Source organism: Hemiscyllium ocellatum, chromosome 11 (assembly GCF_020745735.1).
Source record: "Hemiscyllium ocellatum isolate sHemOce1 chromosome 11, sHemOce1.pat.X.cur, whole genome shotgun sequence".
Lineage (NCBI taxonomy): Eukaryota > Metazoa > Chordata > Chondrichthyes > Orectolobiformes > Hemiscylliidae > Hemiscyllium > Hemiscyllium ocellatum.
This window is the reverse complement of record NC_083411.1, coordinates 58,444,339-58,456,947: the sequence shown is the minus strand read 5'-3', so window position 1 is coordinate 58,456,947 and position 12,609 is coordinate 58,444,339.

Here is a 12,609-nt window from a genome sequence, read left to right as displayed (position 1 = left end):
AACAAAACTCTGGGATAATGATACTAGAGAAAAATAATCAGTCCTCTGAGCACACACAATGTGTGCATAAACCTCATCAGTATCACATGATCCCATAAACTGCAACTACAGTTTTCCCAATTTTCATCTGTTTATTCTCCCTATTTGGTAAACTTCTTTTCTTTTCTACGTTCTAATTTGTGGGATAGAACATGAACCAAACACAAATTGTGTTGGACGGTGGCAGCAGCAGGACAGATTAGGAGTTTCAGAACATACAAAGGCAAGAAAGGAAATGCCAAGACAATGAGATGCAGCAGTGTTTTGGATGAAACTGAAATGTTTGCATTTGGAAAAGATTGGAAAAGAAAGGGCATTAGTGATGAAAGTGGTGTCAGAAAGAAGTAGGAAGAAGTGTTTGATAAAAGCACCAATTCAAATGCACTTGAGACAAACTAGATGATTTATGAGTTCCAATTAAAATTATATATGATCTAACAATAAATAGTATTGCTGATATCATTAGTTCAGAAAAGATAGAACAGGATGTTGCCAGGAATGGAGGGATTCAGTTATAAAGAAACACTGGGTGGACTGGGACTTTTTTGTGCAAAGTAGGAGGATGAGAGATTACCTTATTGAGGTTTATAAAGTCATGAGGGACATGGATAAGGTGAATAGCAATAGTCTCTTCCCTAGTGTGGGCGTGTTCAAAAATTAAGGGTATATTTTTAAAAGATGAGAGGAGAAAGATTCAAAAATGACATGAGGGGCAACTTTTTCATACAGAGAGTGGTTCGTATGTGGAATGAACTGCCAGAGGAAGTGATGGATGCAGATACAGTTACAACATTTGCAAGACATTTGGATAAATACTTGAATAGGAAAGAATTGGAGGGATGTGGGCCAGACACAGGCAAGTGGGACTAGTTTAGTTAGGGAATATGGTCGGCATGGACTAGTTGGACCAAAGGGTCCATTTCCAAACTGCTATGACTTTGCAACTCTAACTTGAAATGGTAGCAATACCAAAGGAACAACAAAACTTTGGGATAATGACAGTAGAGTGAAAGAACCTAACCTCAGGAAATCAAGAATTAGAATCAGTTTGGGTGGATCTCAGTAAAATCAAGGGGGAGAAAGCACTTGCGTACGTTATTACACAGCCCCCAACAGGAGCTGCAGAGTAGGGCAGAGTGAATGTCAGGAGACTTGTGCTCCATGTAATTTGGGTAATCATTGATCATTGACAAAGTTACTCTTCATATAGACTGGGCAAACATTAATAGCAGTGACAGCTTGCAGGACAAGTACAGAGAAAGTTCGCAATTGATCTCCTAGATCAGTGTGTTCACGAATCAACGAGGAGGCAATTTTGGATCAAGCATTCTGTATGAGAAAGGACTAATTAACACCCCATACATTTAACACCCCTGTAAAGAAGGAGTCTCTAGGGAAGACTGACTGACAGTAATATGAAATAGTTTAACATTGAAATGCTTTCACAATCAGTCAAATCTTGGGCCTTGTATCTAAATAGCAGGCAGGTCAACTATGATAGACTGGGAAACTCAATTAAAAGTTGAGGTAGTAGGTAAGCAGAAGTAGAATTTGAAGACAATCTACGATAAATATAATTTAATGTACATTCCTTTAAGGCAAAAACACTGCACAGAAAATGTAGTCCAACTGTGGTGACAAAGAGACGTAAAGACAACATTCAATGCAAGTTAAAATCTAAGAATATCGCCCTAAACGGTAGTGAGCTGAGGTTTGGGGTCTTGAAGACTTCAGTAAAGGACAAGAAAAGAAAAATGAAAATCAGAATTGGCTAACAAGAGAGACATGAAAGCAGATTTTAAATGTTTCTGTGGGTATATGAATCTGAAACAATTAGACGAAAGAAAAATATGCCCATTTGATGCAGAGAGAGGTGAAATTGGGATTTGACAAAGATTTTGAAAGTAATGAACATAGTCCCGCCATTTCAGAAAAAAAAGAAGGAAGCATAGACCGGTTAGCCTAGTGGGCAAAATGCTGGATTCTATCATAACAGTAACACACTTACAGATGATGGAGTAGATCCAATTTACAGGAGTCATAGTTATGTTTTACAAACCTTCCCTCATTTAAAATGAAACTAAAATGTTCCTGAGAGGAGAATGGTGGGAAGACTATGGCTCTGCTCAGAAATTAGGACATCATGAACAACAAACCAAACCCAAAACTGACTGAAAATCAAATTGGTCAGACTATTGAGTACAGGAGTTGAGAAGTCACGTTGCAGCTTACAGGACATTTTTAGGCAAATTTTAGAATATTGCGTGCAATTCTGGTCTCCTTCCTATTGGAAGGATGTTGTGAAACTTGAAAATGTGCACAAAAGATTTACAAGGATGATGCCAAGGTTGGAGATTTGAGCAATAGGGAGAGGTTGAATAGGCTGGGGCTGTTTTCCCAGGAGCGTCAGAGGCTGAAGGGGAGGATAAACAGACAAAGTCTTTTTCCTGGGGTTGGAGAGTCCAGAACTAGAGGGCACAGGTTTAGGGTGAGAGGGGAAAAATATAAAAGAGACTTAAGGGGCAACTTTTCTATGCAGATGGTGGTAAATGTATGGAATGAGCTGCCAGAGGAAGTGGTGGAAGCTAGTAGAATTGCAATATTTAAAAGGCATCTGGATGGGCATATGATTAGGAAGGGTTTGGAGAGATATTGGCTGGGTGTTGGCAGGTGGGAGTAGATTGGGTTGGGATATCTGGTCGGCATGGACAAGTTGGACCGAAGGGCCTGTTTCTTTGCTGTACGTCTCTATGACTATGGAGAGAAAGTGAGAGAGCGAGAGAGCAAGAATGAGAGTGAGAGACAGAGAGGGACAGAGAGGGATAGAATGCAGCTGCTCTGAAGGCAAGAAATAACTTTTTGTGTTAGCAGCCAATTCTGGTAAGAGTTGACTCTGCTGGTATCTTGGGGTTTTGCTGCCTAGATTAGAAAACGTTTTAGGAATTAATTGTTAAATGGTGTATGCAGAACCTTTGTTCTTCCACTGACCCTTCTTCAACTAGCCCAACAAGACGTAGAAGAAAGTGAGGAATGCAGATGCCAGAGAGTCAGAGACCAAAAGCATACTGCTGGAAAAGTACAACAGGTCAGGCAGCATCTGATGAATACGAGAGTTGACATTTCGGGCATAAACCCCATTCTGAAAGAAGGGCTTCTGCCCAAAACATCGGCTCTCCTGTCCCACTGATGCTGCCTGACCCGCTGTGCTTTTCCAGCCCATACTTTTTGATTTCAACTGGGTGTGGCCAGCCAATCATGTATTGCCCATGACCATCATAGTTGTACAGTGCCATCACAGAGCAGTGTCTGTCAGAAGGCCAGCAGAATGCCTTGTATTCAAGAGCAAAAAATACCAGCTTTATATGAGGGGAACAAATATGAGACCACCTGACATTTACACATTGCTTCTGCAACTCTCACTCTCCCCTGCTGAATTGCAGAATTTCAATTGGCACATGGTCTGTTCCTGCGTCATAAACCCGATGTGATCCTGGCAACCATATTGATGAGCAGGCAGCAAGATGTTTGCATCTCACCTTAACTGGGCACAGACAAATTGTGCAGTACAATTCCCTGCTGTCAGAACATTATTAGTCAGCAATTTTAACACACTGAAGTTAATGAAAAAGTTGAAATTTAAGTCAGAATTCAGACAATTTACAATTGTCTGTTCTGATATAATGTATATTTATGGCCCAAAGTGTACTAAATTCCCAGCAATAGAAATTATTATTTTCATGAATGCTTACCCTATATTCAAAAAAAAAGGTATCGTTGATTATCCTTGGAAATCCAATGACTCAATAATATTCTTGCTACTGACATCTATGCAAGATGTTCTATGCAAAACGATTGTCCATTTCTCTCACTCACTCAGATTGACAGAATGAGCAATCAGTCCCAACAGAATTGAGCACTGTCCCTTTGGGAGTCCTGCTGCATGTTTCATCCACTCCCCACCAACTGAAGCACTCTACTCACGGCAATGGTGATTGGAAGGATGCAAACAGGTAGTACAGACTGTAGGCGAGGACACAGGTATATGAAATGTTGTCAAATGCTGTAAATACAATGGTATTTATGCCCAAACCTTAAAATTAAATAAGAAGCATGAGATTAGTTTTGAAACTGTTCTGAAATAAATTAAGAGACATTGAACCATAGAGTCCTACAGCACGGCAGCAGGCCCTTTGGCCCAAACTGCCCCATGCTGACCAAAATGTCACTCTACAAAATACCCTGGAAGAACTGCAACAAACATTACATTGGATAGATGGGCAGGAAAATTGCCAACAGGATACACGAGCACCAAGTAGCCACCAAAAGACATAACCAACTATCACTGGTATCCTTACACACAGATGAAATGGGACACTAGTTCGACTGGGACAATACATCCATCCTGGGACAGGCTAAACAAAGACACCCATGGGAATTCCTAGAAGCCTGGCATTCAAACCGAAACTCCATCAGCAAATACATCGATCTGGACCCCATTTGGACTTAGAAAAAGAACCAGAAGATATCACCCATCATGACAGACTGAGACTCGTAAAGAGAAAGTAGGACAGAACACCAGCGCTTCAACAGAGGCTCACTGATTATGTTACCTAGCAAAATGTCCGAGAACAAATGTACCAACGCAGCGAGCAAACTTACAACCTGAACCAAACCTGAGCTACCAACTTTCTCAAAAATTGCAAAATGTCCATCTGTCCTAATCCCATTTCCCTGCACTTGGCCCATATCCTTCTAATTCTTTCCTATCCATCTATTTGTCCAAATGGCTTTTAAATGTTGTTAATATACCCACTTCCACTGGCAGCTCATTCCATATGCATACCACTCTCCTTATGAAAAAGGTTGCCCTTCAGTTTTATTCCCTTTTATTCTTTTCCTCTAACCTTAAACTGATGCCCTTTGGTCCTCAATTCCCCAATTCTGTGAAAAGACAGAGCATTCACCCTACCTATGCCTCTTATCATCTTATACACCTCTATAAGATCCTCCCTCAGTCTCCTACACTCTAAAGAAAAAAGGTCCTAGCTTGTCCAAGCTCTCCCTATAACTCAGACCATTGAGTCCAAGCAACATCCTTGTAAATTTCTACTGCACTCTTTCCAGTTTAATAACATATTTCCAATAACAAAGTGACCAAAACTGAACACAATACTTCAAGCGCAGCATCACGAATGTCCTGTTTAACTGCAACATAACTCCCCAATTTCTATACTCATTGGCCAGACTGATGAAGGCCAGTGTGCCAAAAGCCTTCTTCACTGCCCTATCTACCTGTGACTCCACTTTCAGTAAACTGGGAATCCCTGAACTCTAAGATCCTTCTGTTCCACTCACTCCTTACAGCCTTACCATTCACCATGAAACTCCTACCTTGATTTGATTTTCCAAAATGCAAGACCTCACGCTTATCTATATTAAGTTCCACTTGCCATTTCTCGGACCACTCCCAGCTGATCAAGTTCCTGTTGCAATTTATGATAACCTTCCTCACTCTCCATTATACCACCTATTTTAGCGTCGTCAGCAAAGTTACTAATCACGCTTTGAACATTCTCATCCAAATCATTCATATAGATAACAAACAGTAATGGGCCAAGCACCAACCTCTGAAGCATTCCACTTGTTGCAGTCCAACAAGCAGCTTTCCGTTATTACCCACTGCTTTCTACCATCAAGCCAATTGTGGATCCAATGTGCCAGCTCCAACTGGATTACATGCGATCTAGCCTTTCAGAGCAGCCTACCATGTGGAATCTTATCAAAGGCCATACTGAAATCCATTTTGACTATGTCTACCGCCCCACCCTCAACCACCTTCCTGGTCACTTCACCAAAGGTTGCTAACAAATTTGTGAGGCATAGTCTCTCATTCACAAAACCATGCTGACTACTCCTAAACAAACCGTTTTTCCAAACGCATGTACACCTTACCCCGTAGAATCTTCTCAAGCAACTTACCTACCATACATGTTAGGCTTACTGATCTATCGTACCCAAGCTTTTCTTTACAGCCCTTCTTGAATAAGGGCACACCATTCCTCCTCACAGAATTAGCTGGTAGACAAAATCAATCTTATCTAGTTGCCAGTTGGCATTGTAATTTCTGTTGTTGTTTGTATTTCCAGAGGATTATGTGCGCACGTGATGGATGAGTATGAGCTGTACTTTAATTTCAAGAACCTTAATTTGGATAGATATGTTTCTAAATTATTGAAATGTAAAATTCTTGAGTCATTCAACTTCAAATGTCGCATTTTCATTGCATTTGCAACAAAAATCCTGAACAATATAGGCTGAGATTTTCAGGATTCCAGATATGCTGTCATCAGTTATGTATTTTAGAAGGGAGTGAAATGGATGTTGATCTAAGAAATAATTTACTAATAAAGCCAATAGTCTGAGATTTTACTGGCCTGTCCCAGTGTCATACCAAAGGCAAAGGAGCTGCTCCGAATCCTATGTAAACAGCAAACTACTCAATGAGGCAGCATGTCTTAACAGCAAGGCGAGAACATCGAGGATATTACCTTTCACTGTGAATGAAAATAAGAAAGGTATCCACTTATAGTCTTTTGCATAAACGTAAGACATCTCTAAGCACCTTACAGATAATTTATAAGGGGAGGAAACGGCCTGGTGGTATTATTGCTGAACTGTTAATCCAGAGACCAAGATAATGCTCTGGGAACCAGGGTTCGATTCCTGTCATAACAGATGGCAAAATTTGAATTCAATACAAATCTGGAATGAAGAATTTAATGATAACTCATAAAAAGGTTGACTCTTTATTTTTTACAGTTGGAAAAGACCATTTCAATTAGTTCTTGTACAACGGACTATAATTGCTGTTTCTTGTCCTTTTTTGTGTGCAATAAACTGGCTTATTTATAAGATAGAGTAAATGATAGCATCTTACATTGAGTTTGAAAGTGATGTAGTTCAATCAAAAATGATTATATTAAATATAAACAAAGGGATTTAATAAACGGTGAAGATAAAGATTAGCTATGGGTGGATTACGACCCAAAATGAAAGGTACGACAGTAGACATTTAATGGTTAACACTGAAAGACAAACAAAGATGATGGAATACCACAGGTCACAACAGCATATGTTTTTGGTGGGGAGAGATATTATATGGAACTGTAGGCTAATCCACAACATTCCTGTACACTCCCTGACCTCATTCCCAAAGCATGGAGCATTGGTGGGTGTTAAAGTCAGTAACTCTCTCATCATACACAAATAATTAATGGTCAAATGATTTGTTAAAGACTCAGTTGACCACAGTATTACACTGCGCACACCATCAAACAGTTGGTGTAGGCAGGAGCGTGATTCCTTTCTTATAACAATCAAGTTGTCTGGTATCATCACTGGGTGGGATGTTCTTCATGGTGTTTCATAAGTGCCCACCTGTAGTGCTTTAAGGCTCGCTTTGGATTCTGAGCTCACTGCTGATTCTGCCTGGATGAGGTGGGAGGCATACCAGCTAATTTCACTCTCTGTAATTAGCAATGAAAATACATTCTTACAGAAACCTCCCAAGTATACTGTTCCAACTGCGGGTAACAAAACAAATCTAAGATCATAATGGATCAAAGGAAGACACCTGTAAAGTGTCAAAAAGAAAATAAATAAAAGATTCAGAGCATTTTAGTAAAGGAGAACCAAGGAAAGCATTGATAAAATGGACTATGAAACTAAACGAGTGAGAAACAAAAGCAGAGTGTAAATGTTTTTATATACATGTAAAAAGGAATAGAACAGCAAAAGCAAATGTAAATCCATTAGAAGCAGACACAATTCCAGCCCACTGAGAAAATATGATTGGATTTGGAAGAGTCTACATGGATTTAGGAAAGGAAAATCATCTTTGACAAACCTGGGAGAGTTTAAGGATCTAAATAATATATTAAATAAGAACCGATAGATGTTGTCGGTTTAGGTTTTCAGAATGTTTTCAAAAAGGTTCCACACTGGAGTGAAAAAAATTAGAGCACATGGGAGTTGGGGGAGGAATATATTAGCATGGATTGAGAACTGATTAATGGACATGAAAGAGTATAAGAACAACTGATTCAATTTTTGTTTAGTTAGTGTGGTTCCAAAGGGGTCAGTGTTTAGGCTCCAGCTATTTATAATCTGTAAGAATGATTTGAAGAAAAACAAAATACTGCAGAGGCTGGGAATCTTAAAGAAACAAACAGAACACTCGAGAAACTCAGCAGGCCTGGTAGCATCCGTGCAGAAAGAAAGAGTTAACATTTTGAGTTCATTATGACTTTTCAGTCAGGGTTCAACATCATATTTCCAAATTTGCAGATGGAGTTTAGAAGAATGATAGGTGACCTAATGCCATCATACAAAAGTCTTGCAGGGATTGACATGGTCAACGCAGGAGGAACGTTTCCTATATTACAATAAAGTCATTTTGGACTGTAACTTTTTGGAATTTCATCAATCAATCAAAAATAGGGGCAGTGAATATTCAGAAATCTTTGCCCCAAACGACAATGAAATCTCAATAGTTGGGCTTGCCCAAGGCTGAAAATGATTTATGCCTATAAATCAAGGGACACGAGATTATTACAGGAAACTGTTGTTTTACTTAAATCTCATTGCAAAGCTATCTGTTTGAAAATAGTACACAAACATGCTTACATTATGAACGTGGAGTAACAAAGGTCTTTCACCAGTTTGGATAACAAGGAGACTCCCCTGTTCCATTAACATCTCCTTAAGATAATTATACTGGAAAAGGTCTTCACTAATTCACTCACTCAAGTTTCAGAGGTTCTTGCAGATCCCAGCAGAATCACCTACAACATCATGTTTACAAATAGGTTCTGTCAAATTCAGAAGTCAACAAACGGATCTCTCCAGCATCTCCACTCTGTCTACCTCAATTAATGACATCAAGTCATACAGTGTTACAGCATAGGAAGATGCTCTTCAACCTATTGTTTCTGTACCAGTTAACAAGAACTGATCTACTCTAATCCCATTTCCTAGCACTTAGCCTTGTATCCTTTGGTGTTTCAAGTGATCATCTAGACTGTTTTTAAATGCTGTAGTGGTTCCTGCCTCTACCACCGTTTCAGAAAGTGAATTTGAAACAGTGAAAGGGGATATTCCACTGTTTTAATTGTGAACAACATCTCTGCAAGGCGATCTAACACCAACATCTGGTGAAGTAAATATAGTGACTATATTCATGGGTATAAAACACAATTGCTCATTTAAACTGTTGCCAAATCAAGACTGCTCAGAACACTAATCTGTAACATGGGCACAGCTTTCCACACTGCATCCGGTCCAAGGCTGGCAAACTGCCCAAAGGAAGTTTCCAGGAAAAACACTGGCATCCCAGTGACTGCCAGCATCAGAATGTAGGGAATAAGGAAAGCACCTGCAAAATATAGAAAAGGGAAAGTCAAATAAATTGCTTGAATATTAATGTCACCGGTTTCATAACTAATAGTTCATTTCGTATTAGTACTGGAATGAAATGTTGTTGACAGAAGAGTGTGGCTGCAGATTGTAGATTGCGTCTTTTTTGTATTTAGATCCTGTGTACAATCAACATTCAGGGACCTATACAACAGTGTTGCTCCTAAAACCTTAGGTCAGCCACACCTGCTGATTTCTCCAGCATTCTCTATTTGTTTTACGCACCGAGCATGCGCGTTATTTTGCTTTTATTTAGCTTTGATAATTGTACTTGGCAGCCTCAGGATGACTGTCAGGAGGAAAATGCATGATTCCAATGGCCAGGAGGTTGGAAAGGGCCTCTTTGTAGGATTGAAGCTTGGAATGAAAATACAATCAGTGCAGTCGAATGATGCTACTGACATTGATTCCATTTTCCTCAGGAGAGCTGTTTCTGTCATGCTTGTGGACCAGGGAAAAGAATCATGAATGTAGCAAAACAGTGTGACACCATAAGGCTTCCTGTAAGGAGGGCAATCTTTCCAGGAGTGTCAGAGAGATTCTCCAAGTTTGGGGTGATGCACCACATTCTCCATTTCGTCCTGGCCATTGGAGAGCTGCAAAGTTACCTCTGTGCACCATTTCCTGTCTTGGAAAGAGGAAGGGTCAGAAACTGGAAAGAGGAGATAGGGACAAGGTGACATTGACCCCATCGACATGGGTACGATGAGATTGTGAGGCTATCCTTCAATAAACACAGACTTCCCCACCCTAACACACACCAATCATTCACCAGCATCACACTCATTTCAAACTCTTCCACCAGGAAATCCCTGCACCAAAATTAATCAATAAATAAAAACCACCAAAAATCTTCACAAGCCAGCTTTACACCACTGAACTCTTCACCCTTGTGTGCAAGCCTTTACTGTCTTTCAGATATTGCCACCCAGCCCAATGTTACATCCCTGCCCTCATGACTGAAGCTTGACTGGTGCAATGTGCTGACTCTCACAGCAGGAAACTACAGATGGCCATGCATGGTATCTTCAAACGTCTACATGATTTGAGGACCTGATTTCAGACTGGAGCGGTACAATGACCTGGTGGTTAGAATAGAATCATCGAGTCATACAGCACAGATATAGACACTGCAGTCCAACTCGTCTATGCCAACCAGACATCCCAATCTGACCTAGTCCCATTAACGTCTGGCCCATATCCCTCCAAACCTTCCTCCTCATGTATCTGATATAAAAGTTGCCTTTCCAGTTTTCTAATTGTATCAGCCTTCACAACTTCCTCTGGCAGCTTGTTCCATAAAAGCACCTTCCTCTGCATGAAAACATTGCCCCTGGATTCCCTGTTAATTCTTTCCCCACTCCCTTTAAACCTTTGCCCTCTAGTTTTGGACATCTGCACCTTGGCTATTCACCCTATCCATGCCCCTCATGATTTTATAAACCACCCTAAGGTCACCCCGCAACTCCAATAATCTAGGGAAAAATGCCCAGCCTATTCATGATTTGGAAGAGCCAGTATTGGACTGGGGCAGACAAAGTTAAAAGTCATACTACACCAGGTTATAGTCCAACAGGTATTTGGAAGCACTAGCTTTCAAAGCGCTGCTTCTTCATCAGGTGGTTATGAATCAGGACCTATGACACAGAATGTATAGCAAAAAATTATAGTGACACAATGATATGTTGAACACACCTAGATTGTTAAGTTTTTCATCTTTTTGAATGGGTTTGCTGGTTTCAATTCTTTAATATGTAAATCCCAGAACTTCTTTTCAGTCACATTCTCCAGATAACTTAAGGTTTTATCACAACAGGTGACATCTCAGCTCAGAGAATGCCTTGATTTCGCTGCACTTTGGATGCTGCCTGAACTGCTGTGCTCTTCCAGCACCACAGATCCAAAATCTAGTTTCCAATATCTGCAGTCATTGTTTTTACCACCTTATAGGTGTGAGGGTTTGAGTCTGTCTGTATCCCAATCTTGAGTAAAACTGGTTCGATTTCCAAAGAAGAATGTTTTTAAAAATTGTCCTCCTTCACACTCACCTGATGAAGCAGCGCTTTGAAAGCTAGTACTTCCAAATAAACCTGTTGGACTATAACCTAGTTTTGTGATTTTTAACTTTGTCCAGTCTATTCAGCTTCTCCCAATGGATCAAGCCCTCCAATCCCAGCAACATTTCTGTGTCCTCTCAAGTTTAACAATGCCTTTTCTATAGGAGAGTGACCAGAATTGGTTTCAGTACAGTATTACATAAGTGGTCTCACCACTGTCCAGACGAGTTTATCCTGACGATCAACAATGATGCAAATGTGTTGCTGGTCAAAGCACAGCAGGTTAGGCAGCATCTCAGGAATGATAACTAGAAGACCCTAAGTGGCCTGGCCAATGTTTTGGAGAGTCACAAAGTACATCCTAACTCCTATACTCAATGTACTGACCAATGAGGGTAAGTGTACCAAACGCCTCCTTCACAATCCTGTCTACCTGCGACTCTGAAGGAACTGTGAAGCTGCATCCCTCGGTCTCTGCTCAGCAGCACTCTGCAGGGCCCTACCATTAACTATATAAGCGCTGCCCTGTTTGCCCTCTCCAGTTTCCTTCCATTTGCCCACAAGCCTGTATCTTGACTTTGCTCTGAGCAATGTGTACAATCGCTACTTCACAACGGTTAGCAACCTCCGCCTCTAGGCACTTTCACTATCTTTTCCCTTCATTCTTATTCCCTTTTGTTCATAACATCAAAAACACCATTTTCCTGCGCCTTTCAGTGCTGCAGTTAGCTTTTTGACTCTCCTTGCAAGACTTCCGCCAACACATCCTGTTTGGACTACATTACCCATGGTGCCGTTAGCCATCCCTGCACTTGCGCAGTGCAGTCCAACGTTTGATATGAGATGGACTGCCCGCGATGCCTCATGGGAGTTGTAGTTCTGACGTGCGTTCGCGCTCCGCAGCAGCTGGTGGCCAACGGCCAGGAGTTCGAATTGGAGCGCGCGAGACCCAACGAACGACGGTCACGTGGTGCGGCCTGTGTTGTTGGAGTGCATCTGTAAATACCGGTGGGAATACACTCCCTCAATCAACATCCTC